This window comes from Oxyura jamaicensis, chromosome Z (genome assembly GCF_011077185.1).
Source record: "Oxyura jamaicensis isolate SHBP4307 breed ruddy duck chromosome Z, BPBGC_Ojam_1.0, whole genome shotgun sequence".
Lineage (NCBI taxonomy): Eukaryota > Metazoa > Chordata > Aves > Anseriformes > Anatidae > Oxyura > Oxyura jamaicensis.
Window position 1 is genome coordinate 44,439,090 of NC_048926.1, and position 9,759 is coordinate 44,448,848.

General features: G+C 39.8%; 1 protein-coding gene across 9 annotated transcripts in view; it reads left to right on the forward strand.

Annotated features, from left to right (window-relative positions):
• The first annotated feature begins 3,658 nt into the window (after positions 1–3,658).
• The window catches only part of AOPEP (aminopeptidase O (putative)), a 200,956-nt gene continuing 194,855 nt past the window's right edge, over positions 3,659–9,759 (forward strand). For all 9 annotated transcript variants that reach the window (XR_004745988.1, XR_004745989.1, XR_004745990.1 and 6 more), the window contains exon 1: positions 3,659–3,731. The gene's annotated coding sequence lies outside the window, so the exon portion shown is untranslated. The remainder of the gene's footprint in view (positions 3,732–9,759) is intronic.

Genomic DNA, 9,759 nt, shown 5'->3' on the forward strand with positions numbered 1-9,759 from the left:
TTTCAAACTTTGCCTGCAACTGGGCACACTCTCAATCAAATGCATCTTCAACTTCAATCTTCACATATAATATTCAACAGACATTAAGAACTTAATTTGCAAGAAGTGCCACACTGACATGCAGTGTTGATTTCTGTGGATCAAGAGAGGTCATTTTTTAAGACTCTCACTGTTCTTGAATATCGCAATGTTGTAGTGTAATCAAAAAAGAGGAAATATACACAAGCTTTATTTCTTTTAGACTCCACAGGGTGGAGAAAATACCAGTTACCAAAAGGATCACAGGCAGAGCATTTAGTATATTAACTACATAAAGGCAATACTCTTCACTCCAGAATGCAACCCTCACTATTTTTATTCTTTTATTCTTCGTGGTCAGCATCTTATGATCAGTTGAAGGGTGATTTGGAATTATAGTTGGTGAATTGCAGTCTAGATTCAGCTTGTTAGACTGAGTTCTGCCTCTTGTCTGTGTTTCAAGTGCTTCTTCATCACTGCAATAACATGCCATCATTATTATAGAGAAATTGCTCCAAATAATTGACACTGGTGTCACATTTGACACCAAAACAAAGTTAATCTGGCACAAGTGACAAAATATTTTTAAAACTATTTAGCAGTTATCTTCACTATTTTGGACATGTAGAACCTGCACCTTAAGCCTGATTATGAAGGGCATAAAATATTACTCCTACTGAAATATTGCCCAATTAACTTGTTATAAAAGTACCCCTTTACGAAATCTTTAGCTTTCTTATTGTGTGAAAGTTACAGTAGGATTTTTACACTAAGCCTTTGTTTTCAGTGGCAAATAAACTTCACTGTTGGAATCACAAGTAGTACCTACTTTGCTCATGCTTCAGTCCAAATAGAGGAAACCTCCACTGTTCGATTAAATCAAACTATCCACTGTTCACTTGACAATAGGAGCTGAGTGTTTTATTGAAGATGGGAGGGGTGTAGGCATTTGGACTGTAAGAGGAAATGCAATTTGTCAGAGAATTTCTCGTCCTTCAAGAAATAAATAGGTTTGTGGTAAATATGGAGCAAGAGAGTTTGGTTCATTCATGCTCGTGACACAGTCCTGCTCTAGATTTTTTTTTTAGGCTACAGCAATGCATTCTCTCAGTCACTGGAAAAGGCTTCCATGCCTGTATGCAGCTGATTTCAAGAGCTCTGTGCATCACTGTTGCATTAGTAGAAATGTTGACTGTGCACGGAAAATAAAAACAAAAAACAAAGCAAAAACAAAACAAACAAACAAAAACACAAAAGCTGTTGTAATGCGGCTTTTGCTTAAAGTAGTGCAGTGCTGCCAGAAAAAACAAACAAACAAACAAACAAACAAAAAACTAAAAAAGTGGTCCTTCTGTAATGTTTGCAAAGTAACATGTGTTTTCATGGTAATTCATTCTTGTTTATATCTATGAAATCTCCTCAAACTGAACTCTTGCTAACTGCAGTTCCACATGGATTCAAAGCATATATTAATCCTACCTGAAGTGGCACATGATTTCAGTCTCAAACTTTCCTTAATTACTGCAGGAAGTACGAGCCAAAAATTCCATCCTAAGCATGAGAGGTGTGCCTGTGATCCTCAAAGAGAGACTTGTGACTGGGTCAGAGATACTTTTTAAGATCTGTCTAAGTACAGCATTACTAGATGGCCGAGGGAAGTGGTTGTCATGCTCTACTCTGCACTGGTGAAGCCTCATCTCAAGTACTGTGTGTGGTTTTGGGTGATGCAACAGAAGGACATAAAACTATTAGTGTTCAAAGAAGGGCTACAAAGATGGTGAAGGGTCTAGAGGAGATGACATGTGAGGAGCAGCTGAGGCCCCTTGGTTTGCTCAGCCCAGAGCAGAGCAGGCTGAGGGGAGGCCTCATGGCGGCCTGCAGCTCCCTCACGAGGGGAGCGGAGGGGCAGGCGCTGAGCTCTGCCCTCTGGGGACAGCGACAGGACCCGAGGGAACGGCATGGAGCTGGGACAGGGGAGGGTCAGGCTGGGGGTTAGGGAAAGGTTCTGCACCCAGAGGGGGGTTGGGCACTGGGACAGGCTCCCCAGGGCAGTGGTCATGGCACTGAGCCTGCTGGAGATCAAGAAGGCTTTCGACAATGCTCTATGACATATGGTCTGATTTTTGCATGGTCTTGTGTGGAGCCAGCAGTTGGACCTGATGTTCCTTCTGAGTCCCTTCTAACTCGGGATGTTCTATGAATCTATAATCTTCCTATCATTGCTAGTATGTTCCAATTATTTTGGGCAGAATATTTCTGGCAGCTTTGACACTGAGTAAGCTTGCATGGCTAGGTCCACAGTGGGAATTTGGCAACAAAATTCCTTATAGACACCTGAATCTAATTTGGGGAACTTTTGAAACCTTAAAATCTCTGTTCAACTGTGGATTGAGCTTCCAGATACCTACATTTCTACAAGTCAGTCTTTAAAACAACTTTGAGGAGGTTTACACTGCCACTGATTCAGAGGTTCTTAGCCCTGAAACACACAGCCAGATCTGGAACCAGCACTTCAAAGAGGCATGGTGGAGCCTGGGCTATTTAAATATGGTATTTAGCCCTGGCATTAAAACATTGTAAGCCAGATAAATTGCTCTCAGGGTCCAAGCTTCAGTGCTGTTTTGCCCATGTAGATATTCCTAAAACTGAACCTAATCCTCCTCCCTAGAAAGATCCTCTAACTGCTTTCCCAGTTTCGCTAAGTACTGTACCTTGTCCACTGATGACATCAAATCTGCACAAAAAATGATCTTTACATTTATTTCCCTAGAATCCAAGGATAACGTGGAGAGGGAAATCTGGTTGCAAATGTCCCTGATTAGCTAGGATCTGACTCCAGGTCTCCTACGTCCCTAGAAAAGGAACTAGAAAATACAATTGGGCGTTCCGCGAGAGACACTCACATTTTCTCCTGTCGGTGTTTTTCCACTTTGCATAAGTAATTAAATGTTTGTGGAGCTAAAGAGGAGAAACTGACTTTGCAAAGCTGTGGTTAGGGCACTTGCATTGCAGAGTCAGGTTTAAATCCCTATCCTAATGAATATTTAACTATTGTTCTGACACCAGACAAGCTAGGGAGGCATTTCCATTCATTTCCATGTGCTAGCACCGCTGAGGAGCTTGGCACCTGCAGCCCGAGAACATATTAAGTGGCGAGACTCACAAAACTAAGCATTGCAAAGCTGAAATAGGTATTTCAGAGATCTTCCATGGTCTTGGTTCTAAGAGGCAGTGGCCCGCCTACCATTCCCAGACTGTCAGGATGATTCAGTGCTTCTAACTTCTGGATATTTTTAGTGGCTGCTCCTTTTCCCGACAGAATTTTCAGAGGCTACTCCTTCTGCTGATAGCACTGTCATAACGATGTGCCTGCTGGAAGCCCCCCTGGCTCCCTCTAAGCCAGCCGATGGCTCCAGCACGCAGTGTGCCCGGAGAGAGAAGCAGGCTGACCGTGCCAGCAGTTTATCAGTGAATTTCACCAAAAGCTTAACCATTCACTGCCAAACTAAATGCTGGAATGAAATTTCTCATTAAATACGGGATGTGAAAACAAATACTTTCAGGTACACCCCCTGCTGAGACATATGTGACCTCTGCGTAGGGGCGGGGGCGGGAGGGTGTTGCTAGGGGGCGGGGCGGCGTTGCTAGGGGGCGGGGCGCGTGATGTCATCGGACGGCGCCGCGGCGGCGGGGTGTCGGCGCGAGCGTGGCAGGTAAAGCGGCGGCCGTTGGTGCCGGTAGCGGCCGTTAGTGACCGTTAGTGCCGCCCGCCCTCCCTCCCTCCCTCCCTCCCTCCCTCCCTCCCCCCCCGGGGCCCGAGCCCGTCCCTGTCCCCCTCTGGTAGGACTCCGGTCCGAAGCATAACGTCCTGAAGGAACTGTGCCCGCAGCTACGTTAAAGCTGTCAGGGGTTAATAACGAAGCTGTGGAGGTGGTGGGCCTCTTGTGGCAGTCGGAAGCGTGCAGATAAAGCTCGTGCCTTAATTAAGGGCGTTTTGAAATTTATCCGAGGGCTCCCGCTTAGTGCACCTTGTGCAGGGTGAAGCTGAGGGTTGCCGGTGTCAGCGTGGTAAAGGGAAGGTTGATTTTTCCATTTCCGCCCTTAAGAAAATAGTTCTTGGAGGTGGTGGTTATGAGCGGCAGCTGTGGTGTGTTAAAAACAGTCCTACTGTATCAACGGAGATTGTTTGGTCACATCCCATATAGGCATATCCTGTCACTCAGATGCACCATTTTGTGAAAATCAGATCCCCCTCCTGTCTGACGTATGGAAATAATACCCGGTGTAATTGTGCACCTCTGTAATGCTCTTCAGCATCTCTGCAGAGTCGTTGAGGTTGAGAGGGACCTCTAAACATCATCAGGGGCTGCTGCCCCAGCTCAGGCGCAGCACGTTACTCAGGGCTGCCCTTGAAATGATTTTGTAAAATTAAAAACTGTGAACTTTACCCTTGCACCAATGGGTTTTCTATAAGCTTGCAGATTTAGGGGTAAGTACTTGTAAAAAGTTTAGCTGCATGTATTTGGGCTTCAGTTAGCGATTTAGGTATTTGGTTACTACTGTAGTTCATGAAAACACAAATGGATGAAGGATCAGAGTTCATGGGGAACTTCAGGATGTTCTTTGTAGCACATTTAGCATAAATAATCTCTGATTCTGTCACAAACTTTGATTAATTATGTGTTTTTCTGTGGGAGTCAGTGTTTTTGAGAGAAAGGGAACTTTGACATTTTTTGGGTTACACGTCCTATTTGAGCTGAAGGAAGGGAGGAGTTATTTCCTTGTAACTTAAGCTCACGGGAAGCAACTTCCACTGTTACTAACTTGGGGTAGGTGAAGAAGGTCCTTCGTTATGCTCATTACCTCTGTACTTCGCAGGCTGGAAAGGAGGCTTCTGGAAGGGCATCAACTGCTCTGACAAGAGATGTTATTAATTGAATTAAACTTTCACTTCAAAGCCTCATTTGGACCCGTGCTGGTTTTCTTGTGACACACAGTGAAGTCTTGTATAGGTTCATTTACTGTCCTTTAAACAGTAGGTAATGCTTCTGGTAGTATGTTTCAGTCTTGCTTTCACCTGTGGAAGTGACATTGCCTGCCTTAAAAAGGCGTAGTTGTGTTAAGTGCTTGGAACAAAAATAAGTTCAAAATTACTGAGTACTGTGTATAAATATTATTTGACATTTAGAGAGTAATATTACTGTTGATGCTGGTGTTCAAAACTGATTTCTGGTAAGATCTTTAAGTCTTACATGATATGAAAAATGTACAAAACTGTATTTGGAAGAAAGCAGTTTAAAAGAGAAATGGTTATAAACATAATTATTAAAGAGGTTGTTTATCCAAAGACTTTTTTTTTTTTTTTTTAAACATTTTTTAAATTTATTTAAATGCTAAGTGGAGATAATTGTAGGTTATAATTATAACACCTGCTTTTGAAAGCAATTGAGTTAGCTTTTATGTATGGATGAAGCAAATCATGCTTAATTGAAAGTGAAGGGAACCTAACATGACTTTGTTTTGCAGTGTATTTTATGTGGAGTTGCTTTATGTAAATATACAGCTCTTGGATACTGGCCAGTGGCATGTAGGGAAAGTCTGGGGTGGTGAAATACTTTTTCATCTTTTAAAGAATATAATGAATACATAATACAAACACGTTGTCTGTGCTCAGAGATCCCTGTTTGCTGCCCAGAACATTAGCCTAAGTTACCCGTTATCCTGTGTGTGCCAGGCTGTGGGCTGGAGTGACTGGCCGTGGGGATGCTTGTCTCGTCTCTGTTGACAGTTGTTCAGAGGAGATGATTCTGGTGGGACAGGATGCTGGGAGAAATCTCTTCAGACAGACTTAGCAAAAGTGAGTAGGGGTTATCTGACAGTCTTTAGCTTTCTAGGCATCTCAGTTTTTATGCATCTATTTAATTGCTCTAATTGGCTATTATTTCAGGGAATTATTTTGTGAGTACACAAGAAAAAAAAACAGAAAGCCAGGGGTAGAAATGACCTCTGTTTTGGGGATCAAAGATGTTTACTATTTGTGTTGGCATTTGTGCAGCTGATTTTGCCCAATTAAAATACTGTGGTTCTCTCTCTCTCTCTCTTTTTTTTTTTTTTTAAGACATTGACCGATTGGAATTTTATGAATGGCTTTAAGTTGGATATTTTCCAGTGGCTGGCAGACACCAAGTACAGAGTTGTAACTACATGGTTTTTTTTAGAGATTACTTCTTTTGATCTTCTCTCATAGAAACCTTTCCTTGATTAATTTCTGTTTCTCTCAGATTTTATAAATGCATGAAAGGAAACAGCTACAGTTGTGCTCTGAAATAAGCATCTCACATACGTTCACAAAAGAGTACGCATTTGGCATAGTCACATGTTTTGCTATGAAGACTTAGGAAATTGTGTTATGCACTTCTCTTTTGGTGTTGTTGACAATGTGACACAGACCACTACTGCCTGGGCTGTCAGACAGAGTGCTATATGATGCGAGTCCGTGCTGGAAAGGGAGCAGGGGGGAAGTGCATTGCACATGGTGTGCTTCTTTGTACCACTGTATTGTGGGGTCATCTCTAATGAACACGTACAATTTCTATTAATTTTTTCAAGGTTTTCTTTTTCTTTTTTCCTCTTCATTTTTTTCTTCTTTCTCTTTTTACTTTTTTCCCCCCTTTGGGTTTTTCTTTGCTTTTTCCTTTTCCTTTCTTCTCTGTGTTTCTTGCCACACACATTTTCTGCTGTGGATATTTTGATATTTTTAGGAAGTTTATTTTCTGTTCTTGTCTACTTTACAAACATATATTTGTTTGTTTGTTTTTTCTTTTCTCAGGTTTGCTTTCATAGGCCTATGAGTCTAACTCAAGCTGATGCTTTCTGTAATAGTTGGAAAGGCAATATTATACAAGTACCATTCCATGAAGAATCTTGTCTTCCCTGTTTGACATTCTTTGTGATTTTTATGCAACTTTGTTATGCACAGATGATCAAGAGCGACTCTATTCATGTTGGCCACCATCTGCTATTGTTGTTCTTTCTTTTGCAAACATCTACCTTTTAAAATATTAAAACATATAACCAATCTATTAGCTTGCTTTATATTTTTTATGACCTATGAAGTCATTTTTTTTATGACTTATGAAGTACATTCAGTAAGGATGATGCATTGAATGTGAGGTATGTTTAAAATGTAATGTGTTATATGTCTTCATGCATAGAAGTATGAAATAACACACTGTTTATGAAACGATCATTAGTATTTTATAGTAGCATTATAGTTCCAGATTTGTTTTGTTGCTTAGAATTCAGCTAGTGAACCTGCCCTTCTAGAGTGCATTACTTTCAAAAAAAAAAAAAAAAGAGAAATCTAGATACTCATATTGTTTACAGAATATAAATAAAATATTACAGAAGACAGTGCTGTATAAATGAAGTGTTTCACAAAACTCAATATATCAAAATGGCTCCAGTGTCTTCTGTATCATGCCAGGACCTGAATATATGTATAAAATAGTGAGAAATTCATCATATCAGATTCAGTGAATCCCAACTCAGACTGGCATCTTTAGGAAGAGCAGTAAAAGATCTATGGTTTGCATGGAAAAGCGAAGCTTGGAAATGCAGAGAGAAATTCCAAAAGATACAGCAAGGATATTGCTTCAGCAGTCGAAAAAGTGTGCTGCTTGTAGTACGTGAGCACCATGATTAGAATTTATTCTCTTAACTTGCTAAGGAAAAATGAAAGGAAATGCAGAATGAGTTCAGCCCATAGAACGTATGTTTGGTCATAACACACTCTTGTAGAGTTCAGTTGTAAGAATGTGTAATGTAGCTGGGTCACAAAATGTAATGGGATAGTTCAGTTGGAAGGACCAACAAAATCATTGAAAGATAAACTGGTACCTGCGTGCTTTATTGTTGGTATAGCGGAATGCATACAAACGCTTATGATTGCCTGCAAAACATTTTAGAGGTATTTAAACCATTCTAGTTAAAACAAAACACGCATTGTATTAGTGTGTGACAAATACTTAGGTGTATTAATATATTGGCAAGACTTTCCCATCTCTGTGTTGTTAGCATAGTCAGTTCTTTTTCTGAAAAAAACAAAAGCTCCATTTCTCTTTGTATCTTTCAGACTCCTACTCCTTCGCCCCATGGAAGTGAGGAGAATATTGAACGACAAATGTTAGCCCAAATGAGTTCCGTGATCATACACTGTTGGGCAATCAAGATTGTTACACTTCGTCAGAATCTGTACTGAGTTAATCAGAAAAACAAACAAACAAAGAGGGAGAATGCTGTCTATCTATACCTAGTCTTGACTTTCAAATTTGCGTAACATCGCAGCTCATACTGATTCTACTTGGAATTTCGATAAGCTGTATTTTAGTACTTACAGCTGAAAACATATTGCCTGAATAATTGTACTACGATTTTCATGCATCTTTGGGAAGACTTGATTACAGAAAAAAATAGAAGACTCATTTGGTCTCCACTGAAATCAAATGGTGAATTAAGTAATTATTTGCTGCCTATTTTGTTAAACTCTCTAAATTGCTACATATCTATCAAAGACTCCACAGTTCAAATGAAGAGGGGAGCATAGGCTTTACAAGCATGTTTGATTGTTGTACTATTACACATTTTTTCTTCTTTTTTTTTTTTTTAAAAAATTATTCTCACCTGTCTTTTGTACCTGCCAGTACATCTTTTTGCGTATCTGAGTGCACACATACTTTATGTCTGTCTCATGTGGCTGATGGTGTCATGTTGGACCAAGGAAGGGAAGTCCATATGTAGATATTAGATTCAACCATAATATCAGTATGTTTTTAAAAATATTGTTGAAATAGCAGTACTGATTCAAAACATTATAGATGACTAGCACTTAAATAAATTTGGAGCTCTTTCTTCGCTCTTTCTCCGTATATATATGTATATCTTTTTGTCTTGTTCAGTTAGAGGTTTTTACGGTCGCCCATTTGAGGAATTAATATATTTATATTTATCTGATAATACATGCTGTTTAACCTCCTGCTTTACTGAAGTGTATTCTTTTATCATTTTTTTGCTTGTCTTTTTTTTTCCCCACTTTGACCTCTGTTTTGCTTTTATGTGATTCCTTTGCCATCTTCTAATTCATTGCAACAGAAGTAGGATGCATAGTCATTAATTGCCTTGATCTTTTACTTTTTTTCTTGATATTAAAAAGGCTCTCCCTTTGGACCAGACAGTTCATTCCTGTCTTCTTCTTGGAGAAAATTGAGACATTTTCCTAAGATGTTTCAGATCTAGTATTTTATAAGCCAAGCACAGCCCTATGGAATATTCATCTTGTCTGGAGCATAGCCATTTATCCATGCATTTTAATTTCATAAAATTGGCAGACTGGTTGAAGCCAACGGATCAGTTCATCTTGTGTCAGGTTACATTCTTGTGTAAAATGGCTTTGGGCCCAGATGAAACATTTAAATAATATTTCAAGCTCAGGTGTAACTATCATATATATGCCTGAAAATATTTCTCCTGTATTGGTCTAAATTCTGAGCAGCTGTATACAGTTTTTCTGTATTGCAAATGCTGTATGCTTTCAAAAATGCATTATTTTATCATTTATTTTTGTTAATAAAATAGGTGTAAGTAAAGTAGGATTAAAAAAGCACAGCTGTTTCACAGCTATATTAATTTTTGCCGCCCCCCCCCCCTTTTTTTTGATCTGGGAAATACATTTTGTTAGCGGGG